At 43.9% G+C, this 13,521-nt stretch overlaps 1 protein-coding gene across 1 annotated transcript in view; it reads left to right on the forward strand.

Moving 5' to 3' along the window:
* The first annotated feature begins 323 nt into the window (after positions 1-323).
* LOC311240186 (endoplasmic reticulum chaperone BiP-like) overlaps positions 324-13,521 on the forward strand; it is a 60,868-nt gene continuing 47,670 nt past the window's right edge. Inside the window, exon 1 of the mRNA XM_084328729.1 lies at positions 324-430. The gene's annotated coding sequence lies outside the window, so the exon portion shown is untranslated. The remainder of the gene's footprint in view (positions 431-13,521) is intronic.

The following is a 13,521-nucleotide window of genomic DNA, read 5'->3' on the forward strand; positions in this document are numbered from 1 at the left end:
AAAAATGGTGAGGTATAGCTTAGCTTGTGGTGGTGAGGTGCAATAAGGAATAAGGAAGAGATGTGCAATTCTCTTACCAATAACATAAATATAAAGTGGAAAAAGTGTAAAGTGTGGTAAAGTGGGTGCTACAGTGTGTTGTTTATTTAAAGTGAGTGTGTGTGCTGTGGGTGTGTTGATGGCTTGTTATTGTTCATTGTTCAATCATTGTTCATTGAGCAATCAGGAGGAGGGGTCAGTAGGGGGTAGAGGGCGGGGCTAGTGGGATCAGACAGTATTTAACCAATAATGGAACATCAGATCATCAGACTGCTGGAGCCAGTAGAAAGGCGACGAGACAGAAGGAAACATCACGACTGTTCACACCTCATCATCAGGTGGTAGAACTGGTGGAACCAGCCAGCAGACACAGAACGCTCTTCTTCTCCAGGTGAGGACACACTGGGGGAATCAATTAGTACCACACACACACACACACACACACACACACACACACACACACACACACACACACACACACACACACACACACACACACACACACACACACACACACACACACACACACACACACACACACACACACTCACCTCAAAATAACTCCCAAATTGATGGTACTGCATGTGAGCTCTGGTGGACGTGTTGTCTGGAATTGGCATAACGACGGAGAAAAAGTAGAAAAAAGAAAAAAAAACTAAACATTCTGACTGTGTCTGAGGTTAATTCTTTACAGTAATGTATATTTGTGTACAAATGCATTTATGATCATCACAATCTACCAAAGGGTTTAAAAAAAAATATCTTTTAATTCGGATGTTCATTCTTATCTTACACATCAGTCCAGGTACCTGGCTGCATATACCTTATTGCGGTACTTCTCTTAGGCAGTTCTCAGTGAGGGTCCAATTAAAGCAAACTACAAAAAAATGCTCATATCCAATAGTAGATAGATAAATAGGTCATACATGTAGGTATGCATTTGGTTATGTGGGTGGGTAGGTTTGAAGGAAGGCGGGTAGGTGGTTATGTATTTTTATGTACGCCGTATACAGCATATCCATGTATGTATGTTTGTGTTAACACATATCTTTTGAATGTATTACTGGTATTATTTAAATAATATGTATATTTTTGTATGTTTGATTTTACAAAACAGGGGAAGTTCTCGATAAGCCTATATAGGCTTCAAACTTCTATCAAACTATTACAAAATAATATGGTTATTATGTATATATATATTTTTTTACTTTTGTTTAACTCTGTGTTAATAAATAAATACAAATACAAATGGACAGGCTATGCTGTGCTGCTCTGGTGGGCTTGTTGTCTTTATGGACAGGCTGTGCTGTGCTGCTGCGGCTCTGGGAACTTTGGAACTAACTTTGGAAGTAATTTCATTTTAACGCTCTTGAATTGGTCATTTAAAAAGGTGATATAAAAGAAAGGTACTAATCGTCCACACGACCCTGAGTATGAAGATTAAGATGTTGACTTCCCCACATGCAAAGGGACAGAGGTATTGAATATGTGAATATCCAATATGAAACCAACTTTACCCCAGTGCAAAACATCACAGGCAGTGGAGCACCTTTCAGTGCTTTCAAAGGAGGCATCCATAAGGAGAGAGTTCTTCATGCTCCCAGTAGTTACTACGCAGTAATCTTTTATTTTGCAGCCGTGCATGTGTGTGTGCGTGTGTGTATGTGTGTATGTGTGTGTTATAGGTATTTCACCACACTTGAAATGCATTTGTTATTACATTATGTGGCACATTATTACTTTATTCATAAAATAACTGTGGTAATCAATGTAGTCTTTAATGTAACAACAAGCCTATAATGTAGTTATTACAGTATGCATTCAATATTTGTATTATATTTTTCAGACTATTACATTATGGTATTTTATTACATATTTGTATTACATTGTGTGTAGTTATTACATTATGTGTAGTTGTGACGGTGGCCGATTCAGTCACATAGAACTTACTCTTAAAATAATTGAGGCTACAAAATGTGCAATACGACAGTGTGCAAACAAGCGTGGTGCAAAACCAGCAGTCTAGCATGGGTGAACTGTGTGTGTGAAAGATGCCGTCTGTTTCCAAGCCAGAGAGCGCTGGACGTCCGTGTCCGTCCCCTTCAGACCTGAAAATTACAAAAAGTGAATGGACAGTATGGACAGTGGGTAATGGACAGTACGCCGCTCTTGCAATACTTACACATACAACCGGTTTAACCCGGTCGCTGCGTAGATCAGGAGTACGGCGTAGTGTATCTGCCGACACCCTCCGGTCGAATCATCTGTACGGGAAGCCTGAATACTTTAGACAACAAATGTTTGTTTCCACGTCTCTGATTGGCCAGGTAATTTCTGGTCATGTGACATGTACGCCCAATCGTGGGACCGCAAGTGTCTACACTGGTTAAGCTTAGGGCGGCGCTCTTTCGAAGTTGGTTAAGGTTAGAGTTTGTCTTAGAGCATGGCGATAGAACGCCTGCCCTTGTTTCGACGGTTAAGCTTAGGCACTCTTTCGAAGTTGGTTAAGGTTAGAGTTTGTCTTAGAGCATGGCGATAGAACGCCTGCCCTTGTTTCGACGGTTAAGCTTAGGCACTCTTTCGAAGTTGGTTAAGGTTAGAGTTTGTCTTAGAGCATGGCGATAGAACACCAGGTAGTTTGCAGGCTGTTAGACCCGGAAATAGGCGCAGAACTTGCTGTCCCACGATTGGCGCACATGTCACATGACCTGGCCAATCAGAGCGCAAAACTTGCACCCGGAAACAAACATTTGTTGTCGAAAGTATTCACGCGTACGGGAAGCCCTCCACCAGGCACGTGCACACATGTCCCGTTTGAGCCTCATAAAAAAGTGCCCTTAAAAAAATAAAAAAAAATAAAAAATTAAAAACATTTTTTACCGTTGCGCATATAGACTGCCCTTCCAACTGAAAAGTGTCAGGATAGAATCAAAACATTAGGTCAAGAGATAGAGAGATGCCCCGTATTCCATTGCAGTTTGCATGGCCTCCTCAGCGTGCCTCTCCGTGGACCATTTTATGAATAGCGTGGGTGGTGATGATGATGATGATGATAGAAACCGCTGTGGCGCATACAGTGAGGGACACGAAGAAGTCAAGTCCGGGATTTGGGAATCTCAAATACAAATCGGGATTGGAATAAAAATTGCATTTATATTAAACAATACAGAATATACAGCACTTCTTGGGGTCTGTAGGGTAAGCACTTATTCCCTCCCCCCTGAACATTTATGGAGATGTATGGGCCTTTTAAGTCAGTGATAAAAGTGTCTTTCAAGGATAAGTGAGCTCCTGCACTGATTATTATTATAGTTGAATATTCAATATTTGATCACCAAAACCCCCCAAAAAGCATAAAAAAGGGGGTCCCCGCCCCGCCCAAAAAGGGCCCCCAAAAATCGTACATACACAGGTATAGTGCCCTTTTCAGCCTTTGAGCACCTGCCCCTCTAAAGTCCTGTGCACGTCCCTATCTCTATTCAGACCAGCCGTGGTCACAGAGCGGTTGCACAGCGGTCTTATGTATGTGAAGCCGTTCTTCCCACCACAAGTCTCTGGGATGCAGATGTGTGTACCTCAAGCGCTGCAGAAATCTACTCCGCTTTGCACACATGCACCGGACTTCTTTAGGTGTGAAACCGGCCTTACAATTGTTCTACCTTTTGTTATCATATAAATCTAAACAATCATTGTGTCTAGTGTTAAACTTCCAGGGAAAGAAAACAGGTCACCACTACTACTTAATTTGGTTACCCATGTGTTTTCCTTTTGATTACGGATTGGGCATTTGGGATTAAGACCAAAAAACCTCACACATCTACAGTCAGACCTAAACAGACGTTGCACAGCGTCTCAAAGGTCCTTTGATAATCCATGTCCTATCGCCAGCCTTCATACTCCAAAACAACTATGGTCCCACTGGTTTGAAAAAGGTCAACAAAATAAAAGTCTTCTTTACATTTTATCTGGGTTTCCACTGTGTGGCTGACAGTTGCCTACTTCACATGGGCAGTAGTAGTTCACACGCTCACATCTCAATTAGATTAGATTATATTAGATTCGATGTATAGTCATTATACAGCATTCAACCAGAGTGCAAATTTAACAGTAAAGTGCAATAGTGATATACAATGTACAGGCAGTGATGCGTTGCTCATGGGACGAGATTGCACTCCGTGCAACCAAAGTTTTGTGAGCAGAAGCGCGTGCATGCACACGCACGGATGTGCACACGCGCGCACACAGGAATGCGCTGCACTCGACTGATGCGCCAACTCGCAGTACACACCTGGCTACTTTGCATATCAATAGCGCCGGTCGTCAGGTGTTACATTCCATTCGTAGAGGCAAATAGGCATTGTTTTTAGTCTGTCCTTATGCGAGGGAACATTTATGCGCATGCGCGGGAGCAGGGCCGCCTCAGGGGGTGTGCGAGCAGTGCGGTCGCACAGGGCCTCGCGGGAAGGGGGGCCTCGCACAAAAAATTTAAAAAAAATATTTTTCATTTATTATTTTTTTTATTATTATTTTTTAATTATTATTTTTTTTTTGCGAGGCCCCCCTTCCTGCGAGGCCCTTTTTCATCACAGACCTAAAATCTAGTTTTGCTTATATGCTTATATATTTCACATTAGACACGTTTGTAGAATGTGTCTGACTTGTTCCTGGCTCTGCGGCTCTGCAGCAGACATACTCACTATTGGAGCTCTGGGGCTCTGCAGCAGACATACTATTGGTTTCAACGAAGGGAGGGGTTACATCATGTGTACGCCAGCATGCATCAGCTGCGTTTGACTATTTCGCGCGTGCAGCTTTGGAGGTTATGCTTAGTTATGCCAGCCAAGACGAAGAGGACGGTCATTCGGCAGATGGACTGAAGATGAAAGTTGTTGCATGTTAGACAGTTCAGTCAGGCTAGCCATGTCGGCTTAGCTAAAGGCAGGGACAGCTAGTTAGCTTTAGCTACGTTATAATATCGAGTGCTAACGTGTGGTTCAGTCGGGATAGCCATGATGATGTCGGCTAGTAGCTAGCTTAGCTAAAGGCTAACTAGCGTTAGCTAACCTAGAGAGAGCGCGTGCAGCATTGTTATGCCAAGATGAAGAGGACGGTCATTCGGCAGATGAACTTCGTCAACTCCACGCGGTTGTCTCCATCCTCTTGGACGTTTGGTGAGTTTTTAATGCACTCTATTCTATTCCCGCCGTGGATATATCTCTCTCTCTCTCTCTCGGGAGCCAAACAGGCCGGCTAGCTGTTGTAGCTAATGTTATATTCAGCCAAGCGGGCCGGCTAGCTAACGTAGCTAACGTTATATTGAGCCAAACGGGCCGGCTAGCTGTTGTAGCTAATGTTATATTGAGCCAAAGCGGGCCGGCTAGCTAACGTAGCTAACGTTATATTGAGCCAAATGGGCCGGCTAGCTGTTGTAGTAGCTAACGGTGTGTGGCCTGGTGTCAGTACCTGGCTACTCTATTTGCAGTTAGCCTATTTAGCTGATGTCGGCCATTGGCTCCTTGCTACTTTGTTTTCTCTGGTATAGACCCTCTTCTCTTTGGATTTAAGTGTTGATCTTTGTCCTTTTGGATCTATGTATATTCATGTTGCCTTTGTGAAGTTATCTTTTCCTTCTGTTTTGTTCTTCCATTAAAAGTTGAATATCCTTTAGGGGCTCATCTTTGCTTATCTCTCTCATACATGCTCTCTCTAACACACACACACACACAGACATGCTCTCTCTCTAACACACAAACACACATGCTCTCTCTCTCTCTCTCTTTCTAACACACACAGACATGCTCTATATCTCTCTCTAACACACAAAATGACATGCTCTCTCTCTATATATTTCTCTCTCTTTCTAACACACATATACATGCTCTCTCTCTAACACACACACAAACAGACATGTTCTCTCTCTATCCCTCTCTTTCTAACACACACAGACATGCTCTATCTATCTATCTCTTCAATGCAAATGGGCTTTATTTCACATTCTTGTATTTCTTCCAGTAGTAGGTATAGGAGTTTTGAGTTATTGTCCATGTTTTCAAAGTCTCTTTGGGTGTTTGCAATTTGTGGGAAGTATATGTCTTGGTATAGTGGGCAGGTTGTTAAGAAGTGGAGCTCGGTTTCCACCTCATCTTGTGTGCAGTGGGTCTGTCTTCGCTTGGGAGCCAGGTCTGCCTATGGCGGCCTTTCTCGATGGCTAGGCTGTGCTCGCTGAGTCTGTACCTAGTCAAGGATCTTCTTAGTATTGGGTCAGTCACAGTGCTCAGGTATTCTGCCACTGTGTACTCTCTGTTTAGGGCCAAATAGCATTTCAATTTGCTCTGGTTTTGGGTTGTTTCTTTCCAATGTGTCTCTCTCTCTCTCTCTCTCTCTCTGGCCTTGCTCTGGTGGAGGGTCAGGGGCATTGCCGGGTCTGTGCAGCGATAACACTGTATATTGACTGTAGAACGGGAGCTCTCTCTCGCTCTCTCGCTCTCTCTCTTGCTATATGTTGACTGTATCATGCCCAGCCTTGGGCAGCGCTATTATTTAAGAATATGTTGACTGTATGAAAAAAAAAAAAAAAAAAATTATATATATATATTTTATATATTTTTTTTTTACTTTTTAGGGGGGGGGGGGGGCTCGCATTTCTCCCAGGCGGCCCTGCGCGGGAGCGCACGCACGCGCCTGGGAGCACGCGTGCGGCGTGCACGTGGCGTCATTAGCATGCGTGCAGCCAGTGTTGATATGAGCATCGCAACACTGTGTACAGGTGATTAAACTGGGTATACAAATATATAAATTAGTACTACTGAGTGTAATGCTAATCAGATGTATGTAGATTTGTAATATAATATGTACAGTGATACAGGTTTAAAGGCAGTATTGTTACGTTCCACTCGGTCCTGCCCTCTTCCCCCTCTTATTCCTGGACTTATCCCCCCACATACCCTTGGACTACCCCCACCTGTTCTTGGACAATTACCCTCACTGGTGCATACCCTCCTGGTGCACTGGTGGCTCTTTAGTGTTTCCTTGTTCCTCTGCGTCATTCCCCTTTTACTGTGTCTGCAGTGTGTATCTTGCCCTTCATGTTCCCCTTGTTAGATTCCGATCAATCAGCCAGTATCACCTCTTTATCTGTTTGGCTTGTGTCATCACCTCTTCATCCGCTGACTCTGCGTTGTGTTTATTTCTTTGACGTCTTCTCATACTGGCTGTACAATCTTTGTCATTCCCCTTTAATGCAACTCCGTAACCATAAGTATTCAACACTGGACAGTGTAGTACCTTTCTTGAAAAACGTTGTTTATTACATAAACAAAAGCCTCGTAATCAGATGGAAACCAATTCTGTATTGTCCTTGAAAAAGTCTTTGGAAGAAAACTAAATTCTAATGATCTCTTCTGCTGTTCAGTCCAATGGTGGCTGAGGCCTTGTCGTTAGCCAAAACCCTTCTCCCGTTAGCCGAAGCTAATGATGATGTGTCATCTCCCCTCCCCCACCGGCGAGGGTGAGAGAGAGATGGACGTCTCTGATCCACGTCCGCTCGCGTCAGCTTCGTGTCTAAAATCTAACCCATACGCGGAAGAACACTCACATTATAATAATCATCATCATTATTAATGACAGGCCGCCCCTCTTTTGGTTGTCATGTGACGCGCTGTCATGGTAACTGCTTTCAACCTTTAACACACATTAAAAACGTTTCTAATGATGTCAACCTCTCCCCATCGCTCTGACCACCACCGTCACGTCACCATGCACAGCTACCTCTCTGACCTGGCCCCTTTAGATGCTGTCATCTCCCCAAATAAAGAAAAACCTCGATTTCCTTCACCCTGTTAGTGTTATGTTCCTAGTTTGTTAGATTCCTTGTGTTGATGTTATGTTCCTATCTTGTCTTGTATTTAGTGTCACATCTAGTCTTGTCAGTCTGTTCCCATCCCAGGTGTCTCTCATTGTAATCAGTCCCCTTGTGTCTCGTTTGTCAATTATCCGTGTGTATTTAAGTTCTGTGTTTCCTTGTGTCTTTGTCGGTTCATTATTCTTGTTAGTGGTTGTTCCACTAGTACTAGTATTCTTATTAGCCAGCAGTGTAATTAGTAAGAGTAGGTAAGGGATATATACAGATATAGATATAGTATCCCACAGATATGTAAAAGGATTGTGCAGGTAAGTACAGACAGGTGTGGATATATATATATATGTTAGCGCTGTCAAAATGAATGCTTTAATTTTGGAGATTAATTTAAATGATTTAAAGCATTAAAATAAATTAATCTAGATTAATCTATGGAGTGAAAAATGGGTTGTTTTTATTTCTGTTAGCGCCGCAGATATAAGAAAGAGGTCTAGCTGAGTCAATGTTGATGGTTTTGTTGAACATTTGTATTTCACAGGAGAGAAACTATTCAAAGAAAGCTATTAAAATAGTCTTAGTCTGAATCTAAATATACTTTATTTGTGTTGATTTTACATTAATTCCATGATTTTACTCAAGTAAATATCTGTTACAAGCTTCCATTTTAAATAGAAAAATGCTATTTTTAATCCAGATTAATTACAGAAAATTGTGAGATTAATTAATAAAACAATTGTAATCTATTGACAGCACTAATATATATATATATATAATAAATATATATATACAGCATTAATGTACATGCTATCATACAGAGTTAATCATCCGGGGTCCCAAGCAAAACCCTGGACAGGCTCCAGTATGTTCAAAATTCAGCTGCCAGGGTTCTAACCCGCACCAAACCCTGGCAGCACATCACCCCCACCCTCATCCACCTCCACTGGCTCCCCATCAAATCCCGCATCACCTACAAAACCCTCCTGCTCACTTACACATCCCTCCACGCTCTGGCACCTCAGTACCTTACTGACCTCCTCCACCCCTACACTCAGTCACGGGCCCTGCGATCCACGGACACTGGTCAGCTCTCCATCCCCCGAACCAGACTGCGGACCTTCGGGGACAGAGCTTTCAGTGTGGCAGCTCCCACCCTCTGGAACTCCCTCCCCGCAGAACTCCGCAACGCCCCAACTCTGGACTCATGAAAAAAAAAATGCTCAAAACCCACCTCTTCAACTTGGCCTTTAACCCCTAATTTCTCACTTTGTATGTTGTGTCTGTCCACTATGTTTGTTACTTTTGTTATTTTCTCCGCCCTATGTAAAGTGACCTTGGGTCTTTTGAAAGGTGCTATATAAAATGAAATAATTATTATACAGAGCTCAATCACTGTGTTCAGGCGTGTATCCGGGTCCGGCCCGCCTTACTGTAACATGGCTTGCCTAGTCTTGTTTGTTCTCCAATTTTACAGTCTTTCTTTCATTTGCATGCGGCTTTCCTCTGTGATTGGAGACTATAGGCTTGTGGGAATGTTGGACTGGTTTAACCAGTTTTAATTGAACAGTGTTCAATATTTAATGTAAATCGCTCCTTTAGAAGAAATCCTAGGAGAGGGTGAGCTGAGTGAAGAGAATATAGATAGATAGATAGATAGATAGATAGATAGATAGATAGATCCTTGTCATCATGGGAAACGGCTCCTGACACAGAGGTGGACGGGGCACTCAGGGGGCGGCCAGCTTGCCTTCCCATGGATCCCTTAAGGAGTGTGTTAGTTCTTAGGGTCACTTCCCCCTGTGTTCATGTGGAAGGCGACGGTTCCTGTGACACAGAAGACTGGTGAACTGTAAAACACGAAGACTGACATTGATTTGACAGATCACCCCGTCGGAGCTGCTCCTCTTGGAACACACTCTGTAGGGGAGAGCGGGGTCGGTTGGGACACTTTTGTATCGACACAAAATAATCTTCCATTACTCACAGACTACTTGAATGAAAATCATTTGAGCCCTGAACACAACAATTTATTATGTCCTTTAGAACCCAACACAAACATGAAAGGCACAATTTTGTCAAGCATACAAGGAGTGCATTTCCCCAAGATTCTGCCTCACCAGGGCGATTGGGACTGTGGGTACTGGGTAGGGTTGTTTGGGACTGTGGGTAGAGTTGGTTGGGACAACTTGTTCTGAGCTCAAAAACAGCTGTTGAAATATACATTTGAACACATTGGATCTATAATATCACTTAGATAACCTATGTAAATTACTGAGACATGAAATGTGGTTGTCGTTGAGTCTTCATTTCAGTGGCACTTATCAGCTGGATCTGGTTACCATATAATCACCTCCAAATCATGTGAGTAGTCTTCAATAATCAACACTATTAGCCTTCAATCATCAATTGTTTTCAATAGTCAACATGCTGTCCCAACCGACCCTGGGTAACTGTACCAACCATTCCATGGAGAGCAGACATTCTTTGCACTCCTGTGCTACTGTAATCAACAAAAATTAAGTCAGCCAACAGTAGCATCAACTGAAAATACGTTTTCCAACATTAAGTAGCCTATTTTGTATGTGGTATAACAAAACACAGTATGGTAGAAGAAAAATAATAGAACAGCATGGTGAATGGCATAGCCATAGCTACTTTCTAATTAGCTAAAAAGACACTGGACCTCATTCACCATCATTGTCATAAGATTTATCTTACGACAACCTCCTTGGAAGGTCATAAGAGAAAGTCGACGACAATTACCCCCGGATTCACCAATGCGTGGAGAGGCTAGCCAAAATTATCACAGCTGCGATGCCCAGAATGAGATACGTCACTCATTGACAAACTTGAACGCGTGTTCCAGTTTACTTAATTTGCATACAGACATGCCTCTCCAGCTCATTATAATGCAAGGGCCGTGGGCAAAAAGTTGTTCGGCATTGCCCTGTATTCAACAGGTAGCAAGGAAGCGCTTTGCGACGGATCAAAATTAGATTAGATTAAAATGTATTGTCATCACACAGCACACTATATACCTATAGTGGAATAGACTGTATTAATATTCCAAATTTATGCCGTCTTGTTGCGCGCTCCTGGCCACCTGCCGCAGCGCGTGCACACACACACACGCGCGCGTACTGTAACAGTAGGCTTATATTATTCAAATGACTTGTTTTATTAGGAGATCACAGATACTGCGCTGCCCTATAGTAGTACAGGATTACGTACAGTAGGCTACACATCTTAGCGTGACATCTCCACAGAGTCGGGCGTGAGCGGGCCAGACTCCATAGAGGCGTTTTGAGCATGCGGTGTCCCACAAAAGGCTGCTTGTCATGTTGGTTGACATCGACCTGCATTAAATGTAGTAAACTGGCATGAGAAATGTAGAAAATTGGTAAGCGGTGGTACGCTTGACTGAAACCTCAAACGAATGTGGACATGCCGTGCTGAGCACCTGAAGACTGTGCTATTAAACCAGGAAGTGCAGCACTATGTCAGCAGAGTAGTACCGTAACGAATCATTAAAAAAATATACCGTTAACTGGAATATGTTGTTTCTTTACACATATGTTGGATTATGTAATTGGTTTGTCATGACAAACCAATAAAAAATCGCGCGACTCGGGCTTCATCAGAAAGATCTCTGCCCCGAGAGGCATTCTATAAAGCTGGGAACGAGGTTAGTCCTTCTCAGCCAACCTCAGCGCGCGATTGGCTGAGGTTGAGTAAAATGCCATGGTAAGCCAATCAAAGGTAGAGGTGGGCGGCTTCATCCAGTGTCTGCACACAGTGCGACAACACAAGCCAGTCAACGTGAGACCGCTTGAAACCGTACGTTTTGTTGTTTTGGTGGCCAAATAATCCAAAACTAATCCAACGAACAACACACGCGAGCATTCAATGACAGACCGCGGGTCCACGTTTTTGTTCACTCTAGTCTTGTGTTAGTTGTGTGTTGCACTGCAGTAGTGGAGGCTCTACTCTGCTGACATAGTGCTGCACTTCCTGGTTTAATAGCACAGTCTTCAGGTGCTCAGAGTCAGAGATATATATATATCTGTATGTCATGCATGTCTTAAATGTCATGATTAGATTTGTACATAATCCAACATGTGTAAAGAAACAACATATTCCAGTTAACGGTATATTTTTTTAATGATTCGTTACGGTATAAATTAGGTTAACTGGAGCTTAGTATTGCTGGCTTGCTGAGGGGCTTGTCGCGGCTCATGCGTGGGCGTAAGCGATAACTGGCGGCGATAAGTGGGGCGTAATAGCGTAGGGTCACGTGGGCTTAGTGGCCAATCAGAGGAACCCGGAAACCCAACTGCGTTGTAGAAAGCATACACGCGTCCTGCTCTGACAGCCAACAATAGGAAGTGTTGTAACGTTCGGGGTTCTGTCTTAGGAATCCAACTGTCATTCTGGAGTTATTTCCCCTGGTGGTTGGTATCTGCACTCACTGTTGGTCACGCCCCATTCCTGATGTGTCACTCCTTGTTCTGTCACCACTGGTCGCTGTCACTTTGCTGTCAATTACCCTGTCACTAATTGACGCATTGGAATGTTGGTGTTTGACTATATATTCACTTGTTGTCCTCTCTATTCCTGTCGAGGCTTCAGACCGTGTTTCGTGTGGAAGGAGCTGGAGATACTGCTGACCTTCTCGCTCTTGATTATTTCTCATGTATCTACCTTGCTCTCAAGTTGACGCCTGACGTCTTTCTCTGGATTCCCTGTGCTCTGTGTTCTTACATTAAAAGGCACCACTAAGAAAGAGCAATCATTCTCAGACTCATATTATTTCCTCCTCTACTGGACTCACAATTGCTTACCTGCATTGCAACTGTAACAGAAGCCTCGACCATCATGAGCTCCATGGAGGAAATAAGAAACGAAATGATCGGCCAGCGGGAACAGCTGAGAGCGGTACGCAACTGTCAGTCGGCAGTCAACGTGGAACTGGGTCGGCTAGGAGACCTGACCCTATCCTCCCAGGAGACGGCAAATTCGGCCTTAGCGGCAGTCAACAACACCCGGTTCACCGCTGCCGAGAGGGGAGTTGCAGCTGGAACGCCGCCAGCCAGCTGGGAAGGAGAGCTGGGACCTCCAGACAGGAAAGAGGAGATCCACGAACCGAGACTACCACCTCCGGACCGGTATGGAGGATCTCCAGAAGGTTGTCGTGAGTTTGTCACTCAGTGTTCTCTCATCTTTCAGCTACAACTCCGCACTTTTCCCAAGCATGTGTCTCGGGTAGCTTATATAATCACGTTGCTTACTGGCCAGGCTCTTTCCTGGGCCACCGCCGAATGGGAGAATGCATCGCAAATCTGTAACAGTGTGGATACCTTCACCCGGGAGATGCGTCATGTATTTGACACCTCCCGGGTGTTTTCCATTTATGAGGCCGGCAGTCGACTCATGTCCTGCCGGCAGGGCATTCGCACTGTTGCAGATTATGCTATTGATTTTCGCATTGTGGCTCGGGAGGCGGCCTGGCCGGAGATTCCTTGCTCCGTACTGTTTGCACAGGGGCTCTCAGTGCGCATGCGGGATGAGCTGTCCACCCGTGAGCTACCCGAGCGCTTGGACTTCCTCATCAACCTGGCAATAAAGGT

This window comes from Notolepis coatsorum (assembly GCF_963971535.1).
Source record: "Notolepis coatsorum genome assembly, chromosome: 1".
NCBI lineage: Eukaryota > Metazoa > Chordata > Actinopteri > Aulopiformes > Paralepididae > Notolepis > Notolepis coatsorum.